Here is a 24256-nt window from a genome sequence, read left to right as displayed (position 1 = left end):
CGAAGAGAAATTCAGTAAAATACTGCACCAATGCTGTGAAGTAGGAAAAGTACGTGTCAGTGGCTGTTGTGTTAACAATCCCTTATTCAGCCAATTTAGTGTTAAATACTCACCTTTAAAAATTGCTAATGCTGTATAATTGTGAGAGGAATTCGATAATTGTTCTTTTTAAAGAAGAAAAATGGTGTGAATTTATTTTGAAAGCCAGGAGTCATTAGAGAAGCATCAACATGGACAAATATAGAACTTTCTCCACAAATTACCCTGTTCTGCATTTTTCAGTAAGAAAAAGAGTGCTGCCCTAAATCAGCCAGTGACTTGTAGCAAGATATATATTCCATGAATCGTGAATCTCCACAACATGCTGGCTGATTTGCTCTCCTCCATCGTCACATTTCTGAAAACTGCATTCCACCCCTTAATCACCCCATGATTTTCATGAAATTACTGCATTTGCATATTAATCGTCCATTAAGCTCATCACAGAAAGTTAAGTCTAGTAATTAACAGCATAAATTTGGTTCAAACTATATGATTATTTTTAATGAATGTAAACAATTACATTTATACTGTCTCATTTCTTCAGACTGAATTGCTGGAGATATTGAAAATGGCACTTTTTTTCTTCTCTTTACCTTTGGTTTCATTTACTCTTAGTCATATTTTTTTCTTTCCTTCTCTATTGTCTCCTACAATCCAACCCTGCATCTTGATTAGGTGTAAATAATAAACTGCCTGAAAATCAATGGTCCTGTTGCCAGGGAAGTTGGTATTATCTATAATATCCCATGCAAACAATCACAGACATATTGCACGGTGACTGATTGGGAGTCCTTGCAGTTCATGTCTGTAGCTATGAGTAGGGTGCCATATAACCAATCAGTGACACCCTAGATTTTGGGAAATCCTGTTGGAAAACATTATTTTGAGTAGTCCTTGCATTGAGTATTTTACTTGTTTACTTCGTTTGAAGTCATGTACTGCAATAAAACTTTTGCTGTGAGTTCAAATGTTGCTAATGGATAAATAATCAACAAATTCATAACTAAAAACAGATGGTAATTATCTCAACTATGCAATACTCATTAACCTTTGCATAAAATGCTCTTGGGGGAAAAAGACAGTCTTCAAAAAAGGTCACCTTCCAGCTATTCGGTATCATTGAAGTCATTCATTAAATTGGAAAAGAAGACAGCAGCAATTTTGAAACAGTGCCCATAAAAATTAAACGTAAGACTAAAGTGCATACATTCCAGATTATGTGGCTTAGTGCATTGTATTTCTCAACAGCAGCTAGTAGCAATCGATTGTTCAAACAAGAGCCTGAAGATGTGTGATGAGCTCTTTTCCTTTGAATGGATTGTAAGTTAGGTTTTGTTTTTTTCTTTTCCTCCTCTCTCTCTCCCCCCCACCCCTTACGAATGCTTTATTCTCTGGGCTGTTTCAGAACAAGCTAAAAATAACCTCAAATCAAATGGGTAGTTCAGATAGCTTGTGGAGATTAGGACAAGGGGTTTAAAACATCAGTGCTATTGAAAATATTACCTGCTGCACTGTACTTTCTTTATTGATCCCAGTAGCCTGAAGGGATTCAGTTGCTATCCACTGACCCTTCCACTCCATGTGCCCTTCGTTATGAAGCTACTCACAGATCAAAGGATCTTTCTGGATCCATTTTTGTGGACCAGTTTGTGTTAACAGAATTAATTATCAATACAAATATGTGGATGTTTGCACAGCAGCAAATATCATGATACAAAGAAGATGAAACACTAAAACAGACTAGCAGTTGCTAAATCCAGATGAAGCTCCTTTTTTTGTTTGTTATTGGTGTAATCGGCATTGTTTCAGGCATTGTTTCAGTAAACTTTTTAAGAGTTAAGTATGTGATCATATCTAAGTGGATATTATGGTATCCACTTAGACAAGGACGGCACAGTGGTTAGCACTGTGCCGGGGACCCAGATTCAATTCTGGTCTTGGGTGACTGTGGAGTTTGCACATTCTCATGGGTTTCCTCCGGGTGCTCCGGTTTCCTCCCACAGTCCAAAGATGTGAAGGTTACGTTTATTGGCCATGCTAAATTGTTCCTTAGTGACCCAAGATATATATAGTTTGGGGGTATTAGCAGGATAAACGTGGAGTTACGGGGTAAAGCCGAGCTAATTGTCGGTGCAGACTCAATGGGCCGAATGGCCTCCTTCTGCACTGTGATTATTAAGATTTCTTAGCTGACCATTTTAACAAATTTCATACAGATTGGCCCCCTAGATTTCACATAGTTGGGAAAGTATCATAGTAGAACTAATGTGCCCATATGGACATGAAGGGTCGAGTGGGGTCAAGGGTTCAAACCTCACCACAAGCTGCCGTGGTGAGGTTTGAACCCTTGTCCCCAAAACATTAGCCTGGGTTACTGGATTACTGGTCCAGCAACATTACCATTACTCCATTGTCTGCTCTATTTATGCTCTGTTACAAATTTCAACCGGAATTTAATTTTGTGCTTGTTGCTGTGGAGAAAGGCAGAGCTGTGACTGGTGACAGGATTTTTGGGGTAAGAATTAGTTTTAAGTACTTTTCCGCGGGTGTTATTTATTTATTTAATTTAGTTTTAAATTTTGGCGCGCAACCGGCAGTGGCCGCGGGGTTTACTGGGAAGGGTCTCTTGAGTTTTTTTTTTAGTGCACAGGAGGTTTAAAAGGCAGGTCCCACTGTCTAGCGGGCAGCGTTGGGAGCGGGCAGCGGAGTGAGACGGAGCTGAGTGAGAACTGAGGGGCTTTGGCTCATCGGGCTTAGGCAGAAAGGGCGAGCAGGGGTGAGTTTCTTATTTTTAAAAAATTTTATTTATAAGTTACTTTTCTCCGGGTACCTTGGTAGAAATAATTTGGAACAGAGAGGAATAATCTTCATTCACTTTTTTCCCTGTGTTTAAAAGGGCAATTATGACTGTCAGGCCAGTATGTTGTTCCCAATGTAGGATGTGGGAGGTCCTGGAGGCTCCTAGCCTCCCGGACGACCATATCTGTGCTGGGTGTGTTGAGCTGCGGTTCCTAAGGGACCATGTTAGGGAACTGGAATTGCAGCTCGAGGACCTTCGCCGGGTTAGGGATAGTGAGGAGGTCATTGACAGGAGCTATCGGCAGGTGGTCACACCGGGACCACGGGAGGAGGGTAACTGGGTAACAGTGAGGAAGGAGAAAGCTCGGGTGATGGTGAGCACCCCGGTGGATGTGCCCCTTAATAATAAGTACTCCTGTCTGAGTACTACTGGGGTGGACAGCCCACCTGGGGGAAGCAGCGGTGGCAGTGTCTCTGGAGCTGAGCCTGGCCCAGTAGTGCAAAGGGGTAAGGAAAGGAGGGTAGTGCTAATTGGGGACTCTACGGTGAGAGGGTCAGATAGGCGTTTTTGCGGACACAGACGGGACTCTCGGATGGTGGTTTGCCTCCCTGGTGCAGGGGTCCGGGATGTCTCTGGTCGAGTCCCAGAAATCCTGAAGGGGGAGGGAGAGGAGCCCAAGGTCGTGATGCATATAGGTACTGCTGACATCGGTAGGAAGAGGGAAGGGGTCATGAAAAGAGAATATAGGGAGTTGGGTAGACAGCTGAGAAAGAGGAATGCAAAGGTAGTAATCTCGGGATTGCTGCCTGTGCCGCGGGAGAGTGAGAACAGGAATCGGTGGAGAATTAATGCGTGGCTGAGGGACTGGAGCAAGGGACAAGGATTTGGGTACTTGGATCATTGGGACCTCTTTAGGGGCAGGTGTGACCTGTTTAAAAAAGACGGGTGGCACTTGAATCCCAGGGGGACCAATATCCTGGCGGGAAGGTTGGCTAAGGCTACTGGAGAGACTTTAAACTAGAAAGGTTGGGGGGAGGGAATCGAAATGAGGGGACTGAGAGCGAGGAGGTTAGCTCGCAAATAGATAAGGAATGTAGACAGGGTAAGAGGGAGGTTAGACGAGTGAGGGAGAAGGGAAGTGCTCAGGCTGAAGGTCTGAGATGTGTCTATTTTAATGCCAGGAGTGTAGTGAATAAAGTGGATGAGCTTGGAGCGTGGATTGCTGCTTCGAATTGTGATGTGGTGGCCATTACGGAGACTTGGATGTCTCAGGGACAGGACTGGGTGCTTCAGGTGCCAGGTTTTAGATGTTTCAGGAAGGACAGGGAGGGAGGCAAGAGAGGGGGGGGAGTGGCACTGTTGATCAGGGATAGTGTCACGGCTGTAGAGAAGGTGGACGCCGTGGAGGGACTGACTACGGAATCTCTGTGGGTGGAGGTTAGGAATAGGAAGGGGTCGGTAACTTTGCTGGGTGTTTTCTATAGGCCGCCCAATAGTAACAGAGATGTTGAGGAGCAGATGGGGAAACAGATCCTGGAGAGATGTAGGAATAACAGAGTTGTCGTGATGGGAGATTTTAATTTCCCAAACATAGATTGGAATATCCCTAGGGCTAGGGGTTTGGATGGAGAGGAGTTTGTTAGGTGTGTCCAGGAGAGTTTCCTGACACAGTATGTGGATAAGCCTACTAGAGGAGAGGCTGTTCTTGATCTGGTGCTGGCTAATGAACCTGGACAGGTGGAGGATCTCTCGGTGGGTGAACATCTTGGGGATAGCGATCATAATTCTATCTCCTTCACGATAGCATTGGAAAGAGATAGGGTCAGGCAGGCTAGGAAAGTGTTTCTCTGGAGTAAAGGGAAATACAGTGTCATCAGGGAGGAAATTAGACGGGTAAATTGGAAGGAGGCATTCTTGGGGAAAAGTACCGAAGGAAAGTGGAGGATTTTCAAGGAATGTTTGTCTGGAGCTCTGCATGACAACGTTCCGATGAGACAGGGGGGTGTTGGTAGGGTACGGGAACCGTGGTGCACGAAGGTTGTGATGAACCTGGTAAATAAGAAAAGAGAGGCGTACAGAAGGTTCAGAGAGCTAGGAGGTGTTAAGGATTTAGAGGAGTATACGCGATGTAGGAAGGAGCTTAAGAAGGAAATTAGGAGAGCGAGAAGGGGTCATGAGAAGACCTTGGCGGGTAAGATTAAGGAGAATCCCAAGGCTTTCTACAAATATGTCAAGAGTAAAAGGATGAGATGTGAAGGCATAGGACCCTTAAAAGGTGAAGGGGGAAAAGTTTGTGCGGAACCATTAGAAATGGCGGAGGTGCTTAATGAATACTTTACCTCGGTATTCACGGTGGAAAGGGATCTGGGTGGTTGTACTGCTGGATTGCGGAGGACAGAAAGGATCGAGCATGTGGACATAAAGAAAGAGGATGTGTTGGAACTATTGAATGGCATCAAGGTTGGTAAGTCGCCGGGACCGGATGGGATGTACCCCAGGTTACTGTGGGAGGCGAGGGAGGAGATTGCGGAGCCTTTGGCGATGATCTTTGCATCGTCGATGGAGACGGGAGAGGTTCCGGAGGATTGGAGGATTGCGGATGTGGTCCCTATATTCAAGAAAGGGAACAGGGACAGCCCGGGAAATTACCGACCGGTGAGTCTAACCTCAGTGGTTGGTAAGTTGATGGAGAGGATCCTGAGAGACAGGATTTATGATCATCTAGAGAAGTTTAGTATGATCAAAAGTAGTCAGCACGGCTTTGTCAGGGGCAGGTCGTGCCTTACGAGCCTGGTTGAGTTCTTTGAAAATGTGACCAAGCACATTGACGAAGGAAGAGCGGTGGATGTGGTCTATATGGACTTCAGCAAAGCGTTCGATAAGGTCCCCCATGCAAGACTTCTTGAGAAAGTGAGAGGGCATGGGATCCAAGGGGCTGTTGCCTTGTGGATCCAGAACTGGCTTGCCTGCAGAAGGCAGAGAGTGGCTGTGGAGGGGTCTTTCTCTGCATGGAGGTCAGTGACCAGTGGAGTGCCCCAGGGATCTGTTCTGGGACCCTTGCTGTTTGTCATTTTCATAAATGACCTGGATGAGGAAGTGGAGGGATGGGTTGGTAAGTTTGCTGACGACACCAAGGTAGGTGGTGTTGTGGATAGTTTGGAGGGATGTCAGAAGTTGCAGCGAGACATAGATAGAATGCAAGACTGGGCGGAGAAGTGGCAGATGGACTTCAACCCGGATAAGTGTGTAGTGATCCATTTTGGCAGATCCAATGGGATGGAGCAGCAGTATAAAATGAAGGGTACCATTCTTAGCAGTGTAGAGGATCAGAAGGACCTTGGGGTCCGGGTCCATAGGACTCTTAAATCGGCCTCGCAGGTGGAGGATGCGGTCAAGAAGGCGTATGGCGTACTAGCCTTCATTAATCGAGGGATTGAGTTTAGGAGTCGGGAGATAATGCTGCAGCTTTATAGGACCCTGGTTAGACCCCACTTGGAGTACTGCGCGCAGTTCTGGTCACCTCATTACAGGAAAGATGTTGAAGCCATTGAAAGGGTGCAGAGGAGATTTACAAGGATGTTGCCTGGATTGGGGGGCATGCCTTATGAGGATAGGTTGAGGGAGCTTGGTCTCTTCTCCCTGGAGAGACGAAGGATGAGAGGTGACCTGATAGAGGTTTACAAGATGTTGAGGGGTCTGGATAGGGTGGACTCTCAGAGGCTATTTCCAAGGGCTGAAATGGTTGCTACGAGAGGACACAGGTTTAAGGTGCTGGGGGGTAGGTACAGGGGGGATGTCAGGGGTAAGTTTTTCACTCAGAGGGTGGTGGGTGAGTGGAATCGGCTGACGTCGGTGGTGGTGGAGGCAAACTCGTTGGGGTCTTTTAAGAGACTTCTGGATGAGTACATGGGATTTAATGGTTTATAAAGCACTGGTTAGGCCCCATTTGGAGTACTGTGAGCAATTTTGGGCCCCACACCTCAGGAAGGACATACTGGCACTGGAGCGGGTCCAGCGGAGATTCACACGGATGATCCCAGGAATGGTAGGCCTGACATACGATGAACGTCTGAGGATCGTGGGATTATATTCATTGGAGTTTAGGAGGTTGAGGGGAGATCTGATAGAAACTTACAAGATAATGAACGGCTTAGATAGGATGGACGTAGGGAAGTTGTTTCCATTAACAGGGGAGACTAGGACGCGGGGGCACAGCCTTAGAATAAAAGGGAGTCACTTTAGAACAGAGATGAGGAGAAATTTCTTCAGCCAGAGAGTGGTGGGTCTGTGGAATTCATTGCCACAGAGGGCTGTGGAGGCCGAGACGTTGAGCGTCTTCAAGACAGAAATTGATAAATTCTTGATTTCTCGAGGAATTAAGGGCTATGGGGAGAGAGCGGGTAAATGGAGTTGAAATCAACCATGATTGAATGGTGGAGTGGACTCGATGGGCCGAATGGCCTTACTTCCGCTCCTATGTCTTATGGTCTTATGGTCTAATGGGATTGAGGGCTATAGATAGGCCTAGAGGTGGGGATGTGATCGGCGCAACTTGTGGGCCGAAGGGCCTGTTTGTGCTGTGACTTTCTATGTTCTATGTTCTATGTTGACTAAAACTCTCAGTTTGTCAATTTTTGTACATAGATTCAGTTAACTTGAATGTGCTGTAAATTCCAAGTAGTTTTACAGCATACTCTACAAAAGCTATAGACACTAAAGTGATGGACAAAAAATCCTTAATCTACAACGGTGCACTAATTAATTGAAATATGTTATGCAAACCTTGTGTTACCTCTTCATTTTAATAATTGTAGCTTTCAGCCAAGCACAACCCACCCTGCCGCTGAAAGCTCAATAGGGGGCCCAGTGGTGTGCATGGTTAGCACAGGTTCCACCTCCCTTCAACCCCTTAAAGGCAACCTGCCCCCTAAAGGGGACTGCTGCTGCCTGTCTTTGCTAGAATTAACCTTACGGAAAATAATTCCCAATAAAGCAACAGGAAAGACAGTGCTCTCAGATTCTGGGATGCGGCGCTGGAGGTCTTAGTGCAAGAGGTCAACAGGCGGAGAGAGGCATAGAATCATCACTGAATCATAGAATCTATGGCATGGAGACAAGGCCCTTTGGCCCAAACTGGTCCATGCCAACCAAAGTGCCCATCCAAGCTAACCATTTGCCTGCATTTGGCCCATATCCCTCTAAACCTTTCCTATCCATGTATCTTTCCAAATACCTTTTAAAAATTGTCAATGTCCCTACCTCAACTACTTCCTCCAGCAGCTCATTCCACATACGTACCACCCTCTGTAAAAAAGTTGCTCCTCAGGTTCCCATTAATTCTTTCCCCTCTTATCCCTTATCACCTTATCTCCTCTTATATCCCCTATCTGTGGAATTCCCTGCTCAGTGAAGCAGTTGAGGCTCCCTCATTGAATGTTTTTAAGGCAAGGATAGATAAATTTTTAAACAGTAAAGGAATTAAGGGTTATGGTGAGCGGGCGGGTAAGTGGAGCTGAGTCCACAAAAGGATCAGTCATGATCTTATTGAATGACGGAGCAGGCTCGAGGGGCAAGATGGCCTATTCCTGCTCCTAGTTCTTATTTTCTTATGTTCTTAACTTAACCCTAGTTCTTGATTCCTTAACCCTATCCATGCCTCTCATGATCTTATACACTTCTATAAGATCACCCCATAGTTTTCTATGCTCCAAAGAAAAAAGTCCTAACCTGTCCAATCTCTCCCTATAACTCAGTTCCTTGAGTCCTGGCAGCATCCTTGTAAATCTCTTCTGCACTCTCTCCAGTTTAATAACATCTTTCCTATAGCGAGGCGACCAAAACTGAACACAATACTCCTGGTGTGGCCTCACCAACATCCTGCACAACTGCAACATAACTTCCCAACTTCCATACTCAATGCCCTGACTTATGAAGGCCAGCATGCCCAAAGCTTTCTTCACTGCCCTATCTATCTGTGACGCCACCCTTAGAGAACCATGCACCTGAACCCCATGGTCCCTCTGTTCCACGATACTCCCTATGGTCCTACTATTCACTGTGAAAGTCTACCTTGATTGGACTTTCCAAAATGCAACACCTCACACTTATCTGTATTGAACTCCATTTGCCATTTCTTGGCCCACCTCCCCAGTTGATCAAGATCCTGCTGCAATTTTTGATAACCTTCCTCACTGTACCACCTATTTTAGTGTCATCTGCAAAACTTATTGGTCATGCCTTGCACATTCTCATCCAAATCATTGATATAGATAACAAACAACAATGGGCCCAGCACTAACCCCTGAGGCACACCACAAATCACAGGCCTCCAGTCCGATAAGCCTCCTTCCACCATTACCCTCTGCTTCCTACCATTAAGCCAAATGTATATCCAATTTGTGAGTTCTCGCTGGATTCCATGTGATCTATCTTCCAGAGCAGCCTACCATGTGGAACTTTATCAAAGGCCTTACTGAAGTCCATATAGACTACGTCGTCCGACCTTGCCCTCATCAACCTTCCTGGTCACTTCATCAAAGAACGCTAACAAATTTGTAAGGCATGGGGGGGCGATTCTCCCAAAAGTGCTGAATTGGTGGGAAGACTATTCTAAATCCTGACTGTTCTGACAGTTCAGCTTCTCAGCTGAATCTCCGCACTCTGTGCACTGAAGAGGTCGCAGTCGTGAATCTCATTAAAAGCCCAGGCGGGCGGGGTCTATTCGCACCGGAGTTTGACAGTTCTGGAGCTCTGTGCATGCAGAGTCCCGATCGCTGGCCAGCCCGAGACTCTCGCAGTGCTGCCCCTCCAGCTCCCCACCCCCCACGGCCCGATCGCAGCTCCCAAAACAAGTTGCGGATCAACCCTGACCACCCCGCCCCCCCCCCCACCGCCGTCCCAGAGCTCCCCGATGCCAGGTCCCACCCCCCAGCAGTGGCAATCCTCCCACCCCCCTCACCCCGGAAAATCGCCCCCCCCCCACTGACCTCCCCCCAGGGTCAAACCCCCCACCCAGAGTTAGGCCCCCCTCCCTGCAAACTACCCCCCCCCCAGATCCGCCCCAATTGCTGCCCTCCCTCCATCCCAGACCGATCCCAATGCAGAGTGGCAGCGGGACCCCCCCCCACCCTCATCAATCACACCTAGGCCCCGTCCACAATAAGCCACGCCCCCTTGACACTGCCCCTTTCATGGTGGGCAGTGCCAAGGTGCCCTCTTTTTGTCTTTCAAGGCAAGCCAAATAAACCAACTCAAATGAACTCGGGCAACGTAAAAGAGACAGCTCCCCAAAACAGCCCGAACAGAAACAAAATGCAAAGGAAACTTAAAACATCAAATCATAATGTGATTATCGGGGTGTATAATGCACCCCAGTCCCTGCTGTGCCCAACAGGCGCAGAAGGCGTCAACTGCGCCCGTGGACACCGCATGCTCCCTCTCCAGGGACACCTGGCCGCGAACGTAGCCGCGGTAGAGGGGAAGACAGTCAGGATGGACGACCCCATCGATCGCCCGCTGCCTGGACCTGTTAATGGCGCGTTTTGCCAGGCTCAGGAGCAGGTTTATGAGGAGGTCGCCATCCCAACCTGCCCCTCTCCACACCAGGTCCATAGATCAGGAGCATGGGACTGATGTGCTAACAAAACATCAATAAAAGGTTCTTCAGGAAAACATGGACTCCACAAGGCCACAGAAGGGGCAAACTTGGGAGCCCATGGAGCCTACAGTTGCACGGAACTGCTGCATGCATCACCCTCCACCCCAGGTCCCCAAGAGAATTGGGGAGATCCCTCTGTAGAGGGACCTCCACTGGGGACCTCCGCCGCCCGGCGGCCACAAGGCCCGACAGGCGAGGATGTGGTAGTGGAAGGTGTGCAGCAGCAGCCCATACAGGAAACGCCTCTCCGCGGTGGAAAAAGGCACAGAGGACATTTCCGTGAGGCGGCACATGCTGTGGGGCACCTGTCTCAGGAAGGGGGGCACAGGCTTTGGAGCAATGTGGAATTCCGTCCAAACAGGGGAATGTTCGGGCAGGATCCCCCCGCACGCCCTGCGCCGCCTCGAGACCACGTGCACATTCGGGGCCGAGCACGACCGTCCTAAGGTCTTGGATGGCTTTGGCCGCGCGCCAGACGGGCACCCCCGCGCGCTCAGCCAGTATGTGGGGGCTCATCCACCCCGCTCCTCTGCCATCCAGCACATCCCCGATCTTGGTCACCCCACTGTCCACAGCCCTCCTCTCCACCAGCCACCTGAAGTTATACAGCTGGAGGAGCAGATTGCTGAGCAGCGGCTCTTGCACGAGAGCCACTACTCCTGATGGGGGAGAGCTGCGTTGCGAGGCGACCGTGCTCTAGACAGTGAGGAGGTCCCAGTAAAAGGACCTTGGGCATGGGTACTTTGCCCCTTGGGCAGTGCAGGGGGCACAGGCTGGCACTGCCAGGGTGCCCATGCCCAGGAGGTACTACCCCTCCGCCACCCAACCCCCTAAGGTCTCCAATCCCCCCCCCCCCTCTTCATTCCGGTAGGGTCTCCCACTAACTCCCCGAACTTGGGGAGCTAGTCTGAACCCCGCCGGAATGAAGTACTCCTGGCGGGGCAGGAGATTCATTCGGGACCTGAAAGGCCTCGATAATGAACAAATATGCATATTTAAAATAGATTAAAAACAGATTTAAATAACTTACCTGCCTTCCCGCCAGTTTCCAGCGTGGTCTGGCCGGCGACTGTTCGCCGGCTCTGGGAGATGCGCATGCATTCCCGGTGCATGTGCAAATCCCGGTTCAAGGACGCAGACGCGCGTCTCCTGGCCGTACCTGCCAGAAAAGTGGTGGGCCGCAATGGGAGAATCGCGGCCATGACCTCCCATGCACAAAGCCGTGCTGACTACTCCTAATTAAACCCTGTCTTTCCAAATGCCTGAATATCATTTCCCCCAGAATCCTATCTAGTAACTTACCCACCACGGATGTTAGGCTTACCGGTCTATAATACCCAGTTTTTTCGACACATCTTGACAGATCTGGGCCACTGCGCATGCGCAGAGTTCCAGAACTGTCAGGTTCCGGCGTGAATAGGCCCCGCCCCCCCTGGATTTTTAATGATATTCACAATTGGGACCTCTGCAGTGCACAGAGTGCGGAGATTCGGATGAAAAGTTGAACTGACAAAACAGTTGGGATCTAGAACAGTTTTCCCGCCAATTCAGTGCTTTTGGGAGACACAGTTTTTTCTTTGCAGCCCTTCTTAAATAAGGGCACAATACTTGCTACCCTCCAGTATTCTGGTACCTCACCCATGGCTAACAATGATGCAAATGTCTCAGCCAGAGTTCCTACAATTTCTTCTCTCGTCTCACCCAGTGTTCTTGGATATACCTGATCAAGGCCAGGAGATTTATCCACCTTCATACATTTTAATATGTCCATCACCTCCCTCCTGTAATGCGAACTGTCCCCAGTATATCGCCATTTTTTGAGAGTGTTGTGTGGGGTTGCCAGTAGACCCTCAAAGAAACCCCTTAGAAGAGAATGGGCATAGGTGGATAAGGATGTGTATTCCTGAGTTTCACCTCCAGTCCAAGCAACGATGCTGTAGAGTTTCATGTGGATGGTCAAGGCCAGTAAATGTGTCTTCACATATTGGCCGCGATTCTCCCAAAAGCACTGAATTGGCGGGAAAACTGTTCTAGATCCCAACTGTTTTGTCAGTTCAACTTTTCATCCGAATCTCCGCACTCTGTGCACTGCAGAGGTCCCAATTGTGAATATCATTAAAAATCCAGGGGGGGCGGGGCCTATTCACGCCGGAACCTGACAGTTCTGGAACTCTGCGCATGCGCAGTGGCCCAGATCTGTCAATCTCCCCGTTTGCTGGCCAGCCCGATCGCTGGCCAGCCCGGGACCCCCGCAGTGCTGCCCCTCCAGCATCCCCCCCCCCACGGCATGACCATAGCCCCCACAGCAATTCCTGGGCCAGCCCTGACCACCCCCCCGTCCCGGAGCGCCCCGATGTACAACCCACCCCCCCCCACACTACTGGCAACCCCCCATCCCCCTCACCCCGGCAGACCCCCACCCCCCACTGTTCCCCCCCAGGATCAGACCCCGCTGACCCCCTGGCAGATCACAACCACCTCCCCCAGCCTGCCCCAATCACTGCCCTCCCTCTATCCCAGACCGATCCTGTCTGCAGAGTGGTAGCGGGACCCCCCCCCCCCCCACACCCACGGATCACCCCAAGGCCCTGTCCCCTGGGCATGGGCACTTTGCCCCTTGGGCAGTGCCAGGGGGCACAGACTGGCACTGCCAGGATGCCCATGCCCAGGGGGCACCACTGCCCCACCATCCTGGCAGTGCCAGTCTGTGCCCCCTGGCACTGCCCAAGGGGCAAAGAGCCCATGCCCAGGGGGCACCACTGCCCCGCCATCCGTCCCCCTGTGGGGCCCCAATTGACCCCCCTTCATTCCGGCGGGGTCTCCCGCTAGCTCTCCGAATGTGGGGAGCTAATCTAACCCTGCCGGAATGAAGTACTCCTGGCGGGGTGGGAGATTCAATCGGGACCGGAAAGTTCTTGATAATTGGATTGAAAACATATTTAAAATACATTTAAAATAGATTTAAATGACTTAACTGTCTTCCTGCCGGTTTCCAGTGTGGTCTGACTGGCGACTGTTCGCCGGCTCTAGGAGATGTGCATACATTCCCGGTGCATGCGCAAATCCCGGAACAAGGCCGGCAACGCACATCTCCCACTGCGACCTGCCAGAAAAGTTGCGGATCGCGATGGGAGAATCGCAGCCATTGTTGCTGAATTTGCTTGAAAACAATTTGATTTGATTTATTATTGTCACATGTATTAGCATACAGTGAAAAGTATTATTTCTTGCTATATAGGGAAGGTATACCATTCATAGAGAAGGAAATGAGAAAGTGCAAAATGTAGTGTTACAGTCATAGCTCGGGTGTAGAGAAAGATCAACTAAGTGCGAAGTAGGTCCATTCAAACGTCTGACAGCAGCAGGGAAGAAGCTGTTCTTGAGTCGGTTGGTACGTGACCTCAGACTTTTGTATCGTTTTCCTGATGGAAGAAGGTGGAAGAGAGAATGTCCGGGGTGTGTGAGGTCCTTAATTATGCTGGCTGCTTTGCCAAGGCAGCGGGAAGTGTAGACAGAGCCAATGGATGGGAGGCTGGTTTGTGTGATGGATTGGGCTACATTCATGACCTTTTGTAGTTTCTTGCGGTCTTGGGCAGAGCAGGATCCATACCAAGCTGTAATACAACCAGAAAGAATGCTTTCTATGGTGCATCTGTAAAAGTTAGGGAGCGTCGTAGCTGACATGCCAAGTGTCCTTAGTCTTCTGAGAAATTAGAGGCGTTGGTGGGCTTTCTTAATGGCATGGGGGGACCAGGACAGGTTGTTGGTGATCTGGACACCTAAAAACTTGAGGCTCTCAACCATTTCTACTTTGTCCCCATTGATGTAGACAGGGGCATGTTCTCCTTTACGCTTCCTGAAGTCGATGACAATCTCCTTTGTTTTGTTGACATTGAGGGAGAGATTATTGTCACCGCACCAGTTCACCAGATTCTCTATCTCATTCCTGTACTCTGTCTTGTCATTGTTTGAGATCCGATCCACAATGATGGTATCGTCAGCAAACTTGAAAATTGAATTGGAGGGGAATTTGGCCACACAGTTATAGGTGTATAAGGAGTATAGTAGGAGGCTGAGAACACAGCCTTGTGGGGCGGTGTTGAGGATGATCATGGAGGAGGTGTTGTTGCCTATCCTTACTGATTGTGGTCTGTGAGTTAAGAAGTTCAGGATCCAGTCGCAGAGGGAGGAGCTGAGGCCCAGGCCACGGAGTTTGGAGATGAGTTTCATGGGAATAATGGTGTTGATGGCTGAGCTGTAGTCAATAAATAGGAGTCTGACATCTTTGTTATCTTTGTTATCTAGGTTTCATTCCATGAATAAATTTCAATTTTTCCATTACTTTTCTCCTTTTCTTATGTTTCATTCATTATTACTGGTTGCTGTAACTGTTACAGGAATACCACATAAAGTAGAAGCTTTAGGGGCTGGATAGGGTAGAGGTGGAGAGATTCTTTCCACTTAGAAGGGAAACCAGAACTAGAGGGCACAGCCTCAAAATAAGGGGGGGCCGGTTCAGAACAGAGTTGAGGGGGAACTTCTTCTCTCAGAGGGTAGTGAATCTCTGGATTTCTCTGCCCATTGAAGTGGTGGAGGCTTCCTCGTTGCATATGTTTAAATCACGGGTAGATAGTTTTCTGATCGATAAGGGAATTAGGGGTTATGGGGAGCAGGCGGGTAAGTGGAACTGATTCGCTTCAGATCAGCCGTGGTCTTGTTGAATGGCGGGGCAGGCTCGAGGGGCCAGATGGCCTACTCCTGCTCCTATTTCTTATGTTCTTATGTGATAATGTCATGTAGTTTAAATATGGAGATGGATTCATGAGGAATGTGTTAAATATGGAAGATGTGTTCATGAGGAATGTGTCACCCACCCCACTTAGCACCCCAGGATTGCTATTTCATAGACCCAGCTACACATAACTAGACATTGAATTTTAGGCCTCATAGTTAAAAAGTCCCATCACGGGCAGCACAGTGGTTAGCACTGCTGCCTCATAGCGCTAGAGACCCGGTTTCGATTCCCGGCTTGGGTCACTGTCTATGTGGAGTTTGCACATTCTGTATCTGTGGGTTTCCTCCGGGTGCTCCGGTTTCTTCCCACAGTCCAAAGATGTGTGAGTTAGGTGGATTGGCCATGCTAAATTGCCCCTTAGTGTCAGGGGGACCAACTAGGATAAATGCATGGGGTTATGGGGATAGGGCCTGGGCGGGATTATGGTCGGTGCAGACTCAATGGGCTGAATGGCTTCCTTCTGCACTGTAGGATTTTCTATCAGAAATTCTGGAGTTAGCTGTAAAGTTGTGGGCTGAAATTTTCTGGCCGTTTACGCTGGTGGGATTCTCCGGTCCTGCCGGCAGTGCACCTCTGCCCGTGGGTTTCCCACTGCTGTGTGATGTCACCCCACACTGGCTGGACCAGAGAATCCCACTGCTAGCAAACAATAGCCATCGCCCGCCAATGGGAAACACGCAGCTGGGAGGCCGGAGAATCTTGCCCATGAAATTGATGGGCAGGAGAAGATTCAGTTGGTCCATCACACCCACTCAACCTTCATTACCGCCAGAACTTCATGATTAAACACGTGCTCCCTTCCCACCTAATGGTGGAACACATGGTTTAATAGTAAAAACATTAATTTTTCTGAGACGCTGAACATAAAGGTTTGTTGCTTATTCTCATATAACTGATAAATAACTGCAAAGGCCAATGTACATTATGCAGAAAATGTAAAGAAGTTTTAAAATATCTTTGAGGCATGTGGCAAAATAGTGGGAAGCAGGCAGGATATTGACTTAGAAGTCAACATAAGCTATGGTCCAACTATCTCATTAACAGTGAGGATTGTTTTAATTGGTTTTACATTTCATCTTAGGTAGCGCTAATATTTATTTTCTTGTTTACATGATAAGGCTCAATGTAATTCACATCAGTTCCTGCTTTCTTTTAAACATAAAGCCATTACAAAACTATTGAATTGCAAACAAAACACATCTCCTGAGAAACGTTTCCTGAAATCAATAGGAATGGAATTATGCTTGTACAATTGTAATGTGCAGAATCTGGTTCATCCCAAGTTGCAGCATGTCTCAAATGTATGTCAAGATCAAAGTATTTGTCATAATTAGGAATTTATCCATACTTCTTGTGTACTTGTAATTATATAATTTCTCACAAAAACATGTTCACAAATAAACAGAAAACAATGAAATACCTGGAAATTTGAAATAAAACAGAAAACCCTGAAAGCGCACTGGAGGTCTATCATCATGTTTAAAGAGATCTTTATTTTTTATATTTATATTTGTATCAATTTTGTATTTTATATTTGTATCAATTTCTGCTGAATATATAAACATACTTCTTGTTTCAATCCTTCTCAAACCTCCTTCCTCCCTTTGTTATTTCACTTAAAATATTTCTGGCGAAGAGATTGCACCCAAAATATAAATTTTAGTTTCTGGAATTATTTGATTGATTAATATTGACCATTCTCATCTATTCAGACGTCTCAGTTTAAACAGATCTCAATGGTTACACCTGTGAAGGGATTTTCATTTTAAAAGGATACTTAAAAATTCACCCTGGTGGGGTAGAGAGAATAGACCCTGTTAAGGTCAGGAGGAGCTTGGGTCTTTGTACAAAAGACTACTCTTGTTCATGAAAGGCATCATGGCGGCTGGGGATGGGAAATATGACGAGGGTCAAAAATCAATTCTACATTGTAAAACGAGGTTGTGATTCTGTGCTCCAGCTGTCAATGATGAGCTGCGTTTCCTGGCACAGCATGTCGGGAGCATCATTTCAATATATTTGCATCCCATTATAAAGATTCTTCGCCTCCTGCCTTGTTGGATCATCTAGGCATGTCAGCGTGCAATTAAAACAACTTGTTTCACAATGGTGTATAAGCTTGCACCGTGCAACACTCACGGTAACCAGCACCTGGGGTTCGCAGGTAGCATCACATCGCTTTCGGAGGAGTGCCACAGGCAAGTTTGTATCTGCCAGACCAGTGGTAAGGCAGGAATGGCTTTTAATGGATTGCAGATCTAGAACTGTACGCTGGGGTATGAGTGGGAAAAGCACTCAAACGCATAAATAGGGGGAGAGTGCCGGGTGTTAGCTTCTTCCCTATCATGTTGACATCCAGCACTCTCAGCTAGGGGTACTGGCCAGCTTTATCCTCACATTACTATGCATGTGGCCACCTGAGGTTAACAATGCTCAACCATTGCATGTCAGACATTAAAATGCCTCCGCTTTACGACAAACATTGTGTTCTCATGACCAGCCCTGACTCTTGTAAACTCCAAAATTCTCACACACCCTGAAACCCTCAAGATCAAGATGTTGTTGCGAGGATAAAACAGACTTCAGCTTCAATAGACCTTTGCTCCTATCCCATTCCTCCCTCAATATTGTCTAAAGATGTGATGTGTGCTCCAGAGCATGCTCAAAGGCCCTACTGACCACCAATAATTATCATAATTTTCAGTTAGAATGGCTTGTATCAGTGAGTGTTTAAGTAATGGGACATACAGCGCTGCATCCCAACACTGTCATGAGAACCTGCTGGCCGCAATCCAGACAATTACAGGTTGAGAAATGCTCAAGGTGTAGGTTTGAGTGCCAGCGAAATAATATGGCTGACAGGGGTAGAACCTTGAGGTAGCAATGTGCTCCCATTTATTGGTCAGCTTAACAGGTATACACTCAGAAAGTTGGAAACACAGCTGGCAGGCAGGCAAGAGCGCACACAAACTCTGACTATGAGTTCATAGCAGGATAACACTGCCAGAAAAATCATAGAATCCCTACAGTGCAGAAGGAAGCAATTCAGCCCATTGAGCCTTCACGGACAACATTCTCACTCAGATCCTATCCCCGCAACTCCACGCATTTACCCTGCTAATCCCCCTGATAGTAAGGGGCAATTTAACATGGCCAATCAACCTAACCTGCACATCTTTGGACAGTGGGAGGAAACTGGAACATCTGGAGGAAACCCACGCAGATACGGGGAGAATCTGCAAATTCCACACAGACAATGTGAGACACTGTGAGGCAGCAGTGCCAAGCACTGTGTCATCGTGCCGCCCCAAGACCAAGAGCACATGGAGTTGCATGATATATGACCCTTCTCCATGTGTGAGCACATTGCTCCGTGTACACTACACCTTTCAAGAATACAGATGAGATAGGAGAACATCTCTGCCTCAATCTTACACAGCCAAGAATAAACATGATGTGACAATGCAAGGCAGGTGAATGAAGTTCATTCCACAGGCACAGTTAACATTAAGATGGAGGCATTGATGTTGAGAAGCAGCACACACTGCAGTGTCATGGAAGCACACGACATAGACAAGAGACCTATGATAGCGACATCTGTGATAAGTGGGGAGAGGGACCAAGGTATTACATGTGACTGACAGAAACACAGCTCATCATAAGGAGCAAGCATACACAAGAGGAGATGTGAAATGGGTGTGAGTCTATTTACATTTGTGTATGTTATAAACATATTTTCCCACACTCCAAAGATGTGCGAATTAGGTGGATTGGTCATGCTAAATTGCCCCTTAGTGTCAGGGAGACTAGCAGGGTAAACACTTGGGGTTATGGAGATAGGGCCTGGGTGGAATTGTTATCAGTGTAGGCTCGATGGGCTGACGAGCCTCCTTCTGCACTGTAGGAATTCTATGATTCTATGATTGTCAACACCTGTATCACCATAGTGCTCCTAAATATTTTTAACTTTCCTAATAACCCTACCACCATGTCTCACTGCTTCCCCAACATCCACAGCTGATGTGGAGGCAGCGAGCTGACTGCTGCACCCCATTTTCAGTGATGACCTTGGCAGGTGTCCTCTGGAGGGCTGAAACCTTGAGGGCCCTGGCTTGTTTTGGCTGTCCTGTTGTGGAGAAAGTGCACCCTGCAGATCTGAAGGTAATGGGGTCATAGGAAGAGGAGATTGGGATTGGCCAGAAAGTCCCAAAGTCACCTGGGCCCAGGGGTGCCCAGCTGCTGATCCTCTTCTCCGTGGGTGCCCAAGGGCCCCTGGCTGACTTCTTGAGGAGAAAGAGCAGCTGGAATGAGATCTAGATACCCCCCGCCACTTTCGTGTAGCCACTGATGGATGCCACCAAGGGTGACAACGATGGAGTGCTGCTCCTGCTGCAGCACAGGATCGATGACTTGGACCATGGCTGCTGCCATCCTGCCAGCATTAGCCTCAGTGTGTTGGCATGCTAGTGCTATCTCCTCAAACTGAAGGTAGACAGACTTCTTCATCCTTTGCAATCTGCAGATTACAACCCTTCCCGATGTTCTCGCCTGCTCCATTTAAAGAGGCAGCACATTAATATCATGCTGCCTCCTCATCTAAATGACTTCAACCTGCAGCTGAACATGGGCCTTGCAACTGGTTGGCTGCATGCTGAAAAGGAAGCCCAGCAGCGTACATGGTTAGCCAGCCTCACACCCATCTCTCACTGCTTCCTGATACCTCCAGCTACATCAGCCACAGCAGCCAAATACATTGCAGCACATTATTGCAGCACCGTATTAGTGAGAGGCAACATGGTTTTGTGAAGGGGAGGTCGTGTCTCACAAACTTGATTGAGTTTTTTGAGGAAATGACGAAGATGATAGACTTGGGTGGAGAGATGGCAGACGGAGTTTAATCCAGACAAATGTGAGGTAATGCATTTTGGAAGGTCTAATACAGATAGGAAATATACAGTAAATGGCAGAACCCTTAAGAGTATTGATAGGCAAAGGGATCTGAGTATACAGGTACACAGGTCACTGAAAGTGGCAATGCAGGTGGAGAAGGTAGTCAAGAAGGCATACGGCATGCTTGCCTTCATCGGCCGGGGTATTGAGTTTAACAATTGGCAAGTCATGTTGCAGCTTTATAGAACCTTAGTTAGGCCGCACTTGGAATATAGTGTTCAATTCTGGTCGCCACACTACCAGAAGGATGTGGAGGCTTCGGAGAGGGTACAGAAAAGATTTACCAGGATGTTGCCTGGTATGGAGGGCATTAGCTATGAGGAGAGGTTGGAAAAACTTGGTTTGTTCTCACTGGAGCGACGGAGGTTAAGGGGAGACATGATAGAAATCTACAAGATTATGAGAGGCATGGACAGAATGGATAGTCAGAAGCTTTTTCCCAGGGTGGAAGAGTCAATTACTAGGCGGCATAGTTTTAAGGTGCGAGGGGCAAGGTTTAAAGGAGATGTACGAGGCAGATTTTTTACACAGAGGTAGTGGGTGCCTGGAACTCGTTGCCGGGGGAGGTAGTGGAAGCGAATACGGTAGTGGCTTTTAAGGGGCATCTTGACAAGTACATGAATAGGATGGGAATAGAGGGATATGGTCCCCAGAAGGGTAGGGGGTTTTAGTTAAGTCGAGCAGCACGGTTGGTGCAGGCTTGGAGGGCCGAAGGGCCTGTTCCTGTGCTGTAATTCTCTTTGTTCTTTGTTCACAACCATTGACGTTCTTCCCTCTCTCTTTCTGGTCAAAATGGCACATAACAGGATGGAACAAACAGAAGCAGCGAAGAGCAATTTACCTGTATTATCTGAGCCTGCTGGAGGAGAGGGTGCTCTGCATCATGAGGTTGCTTGTGACAGAGAACCATGGCGTAATGATGAACCTTCAGGATGATCGTGTGCTCCTGTCCTTTGTGCCATTTCAGCTCCCATCTCAACCTTATCCTGCTATCTGGCATAAAGTAAAAGCTGCAGATGGTGTGGTCATAGACCTTTTGCTCTCCACCCCACCCCCCACCACAGTCCCTTCCCTCATCTCAATACTCTACTTCTATATTTATGCTTTCAGATACCCAAGCACTGCCACCTAGCCAGTCACTGCAACCTCATGAGAGAGGGCGAGAGCAACACCAGTCCTCTGATGACGAAGCACCATCACTTGATCTGGCACTTACAGTACCAGCTCAGATATTGGCATTGCATGTTCCATGGATAGAAGTACAGAGTTGAGATATGCATATGCTGAATCATGGAGTTGTTAATTGTACCTTATACCGTTTAGAATCTTGCCAATTTCCTGCCAATAGATTCACATGCTATCTCCTCCTGCTTACCTCTGGCCATTGAGAAGACAATAAAGTCTGCTCTCTTTCCATACAAGTTCTTTTTGTTCTCGCCAGTAGTGATAGAGGGAGAATTTTATTGATTAGTTCATGGGACATGCTAGGCCAGCACTTTTATTGCTTATTGCCCATCCCCAATTCCCCTTGAGAAGATGATAGTGAGTTGTCTTCTTGGACCATTGTAATCCATGTGATGTAGGTACACCCACAGTGCTGTATGGAAGGCAGTTCGAGGATTTTGATCCAATGACAGGGAAGGAACGGCAATCTAGTTCGAAGTCAGGATGGTGTGTGACTTGGAGAGGAACGAGTATATGTGGTTTTCCCATGTGTCTGCTGCCCTTGTCCTTCTAGGTGGTAGGGTTTGCGGGTTTGGAAGGTGCTGTCGATGGAGCCTTTGTGACTTGCTGCAATGCATGTTGTGAGATGTTGCCTGCTGCCACCTGGAAGGACACACTCGTATAAAAATATGGAGCAACAATGACTAGAACAGCTACTGGGGGCAGTACAAATCTTCCTGGCTGACCAACTCCTTGGTGAAAGACAGGGACCTCACTCAGTGTTCCTGGCTGAGACCGAGGTAGAAGTGCTCCCTAAAGAACCTTGATGGCTGGAAACTTCATTTGAGGGCCCACTGCCTCCCCCCTTTCTGCACTGCTTCCCCTCTCTGGTTGCCCAAGATCAATTTTTATATCATACTGCAGTCAAGAGGGACTCTTGCTATAGCCTCCCTTACTAAGGCAGATTGTCTTTGGTAGCATAGAAAACACTTCCAACCTTCTTAGGAGAATCCAGCAGAACCTCTGTGAAAATTCAAAGTTAACAAAAAACTATTCCAAGAGCAAAACACGGCTCTTCCTGAAGTTACACGAGCACAAACAAGTCAAAGCACCACATATAAGAACATAAGAGCAGAGTAGTCCACTTTGGCTCCCAAACCAGCTCTGCCATTCAATAAGACCATGGCTGATCTGATTTGTGGCCTTAAATTTATTTTCCTGCCTGCCCCCCACAAACCTGTGACTCCATTGTAGATCAAAAATCTAACTCAGCCTTGATGGTATTTAATGACCCAGCCTCCACTGCTCTCTGGGGTAGAGAACTCCAAAGCTTAATGAACCTCTGAGAGAATAAATTTCTCTCAGTCGTAGATGGGATACCCCTTATTTTGGAACCATGGCTTCTAGTTCTAGGTTCTCCCAAAGGGGAAAACATCTTTTCAGAATCTACCCTATTAAGCTCCATTTGAATCTTACATGATTTATTGAGATCATCTCTCCTTCTAAACCCCAATGAGTAAACACCAAACTATTCAACCTTTATTCTTAAGATATCAATCTAGTGAACCTTCTATGAACTGCCTTCAGTGCAAGTATGTCTATCCTTAAATGAGGAGACCAAATACTCCAGGTGTGGTCTCACTAATAGCTTGTACAGTTGTAATAAGGCTTCCCTAATTTTATGTGCCACCCCCTTTGCAATAAAAGCCAATATTCTATTTGCTTCCACTTGGTGCACCCGCTTGCTAACTTTTTGTGATTCATTTACAAGGACTCCCGGATCCCTCTGTACTCCAGCATTCTACAAGTTCTCTCCATTTAAATTTTTTTTTTCTGTTTTTCTATTCTCCCTACCAAATGGACAACCTCACATTTTCACACATTAAATTCCATCTGTCCACTCATATAACCTATCTATGTCCCTTTGCAGACTCCTTGGGGGCGATTCGCCCAAAAAGTTCTAAGTGCTGCATTCATGGGAAAACTGGTGTAAATCATGATGGTTTTTTCAGTGGAAGTTCAGACTTGAATCTCCCACACTCTGTGCAATGCAGAGGTCACAATTGTGAATCTCATTAAAAGCTCGGGGGGTGGGGCCTATTCACGCTGGAGTCTGACAGTTCCAGAACTCTGCGTATGCGCAGTGGCCCTGAACTGTCAGCCTCCTGTTTGCTGGCCAGCTTGATCGCTACAGTGTTGCCCCTCCAAACCACCCCCCGCCCCATGGCCCAATTGTGGCTCCCACGAGCATTCCTGGGCCAGCCCCGACCCCACCCCCGTCTAGGAGCGTCCTGATCTCTGCAGCCCCCCTCCCATCCTCTCCCCCACCACAGCAGACCCACCCCCCACGGGAGACAGACCCCTCCACCCCGGCAGACCCCCCCACAGGAGGTGGGCACCCCCAGCAGACCACCCCCCCCCCCCCGCATCTCGCAGCTTGCTCCGATCGATGGCCTCCCTCCAGCCCTGAACGATCCCAATGGCAGAATTGGGCAGCAGGACCCCCCAACCCCACCGACCACCTCAAAGTCCCGCCCCTAGGCCCTACCACCTAGGCCCCAACCCCTTGGTACTGCCCAATGCCCAGTGGGCAGTGCCAAGTTGTCCCTGAGCATGGGTACTTTGCCCCCTTGGGCAGTGCCAGGGGCACAGGCTGGCACTGCCAGGGTACCCATGCCCAAGGGGCACCACCCTTCACCGCCCAACCCCCTGCAAATCCCACGAATCGCGCACACGTGATTCTCCAGGGGGAAAATTGCCCCCTTTGTTTCCTCCTCACAACTTGCTGTCCTATCTATCATTGTATCATCAGGAAATTTGCCTACAATATACTCAGTCTTTTCATCCA

This window comes from Mustelus asterias, chromosome 11 (assembly GCF_964213995.1).
Source record: "Mustelus asterias chromosome 11, sMusAst1.hap1.1, whole genome shotgun sequence".
Lineage (NCBI taxonomy): Eukaryota > Metazoa > Chordata > Chondrichthyes > Carcharhiniformes > Triakidae > Mustelus > Mustelus asterias.
Note: the sequence above shows the minus strand (reverse complement) of the source record.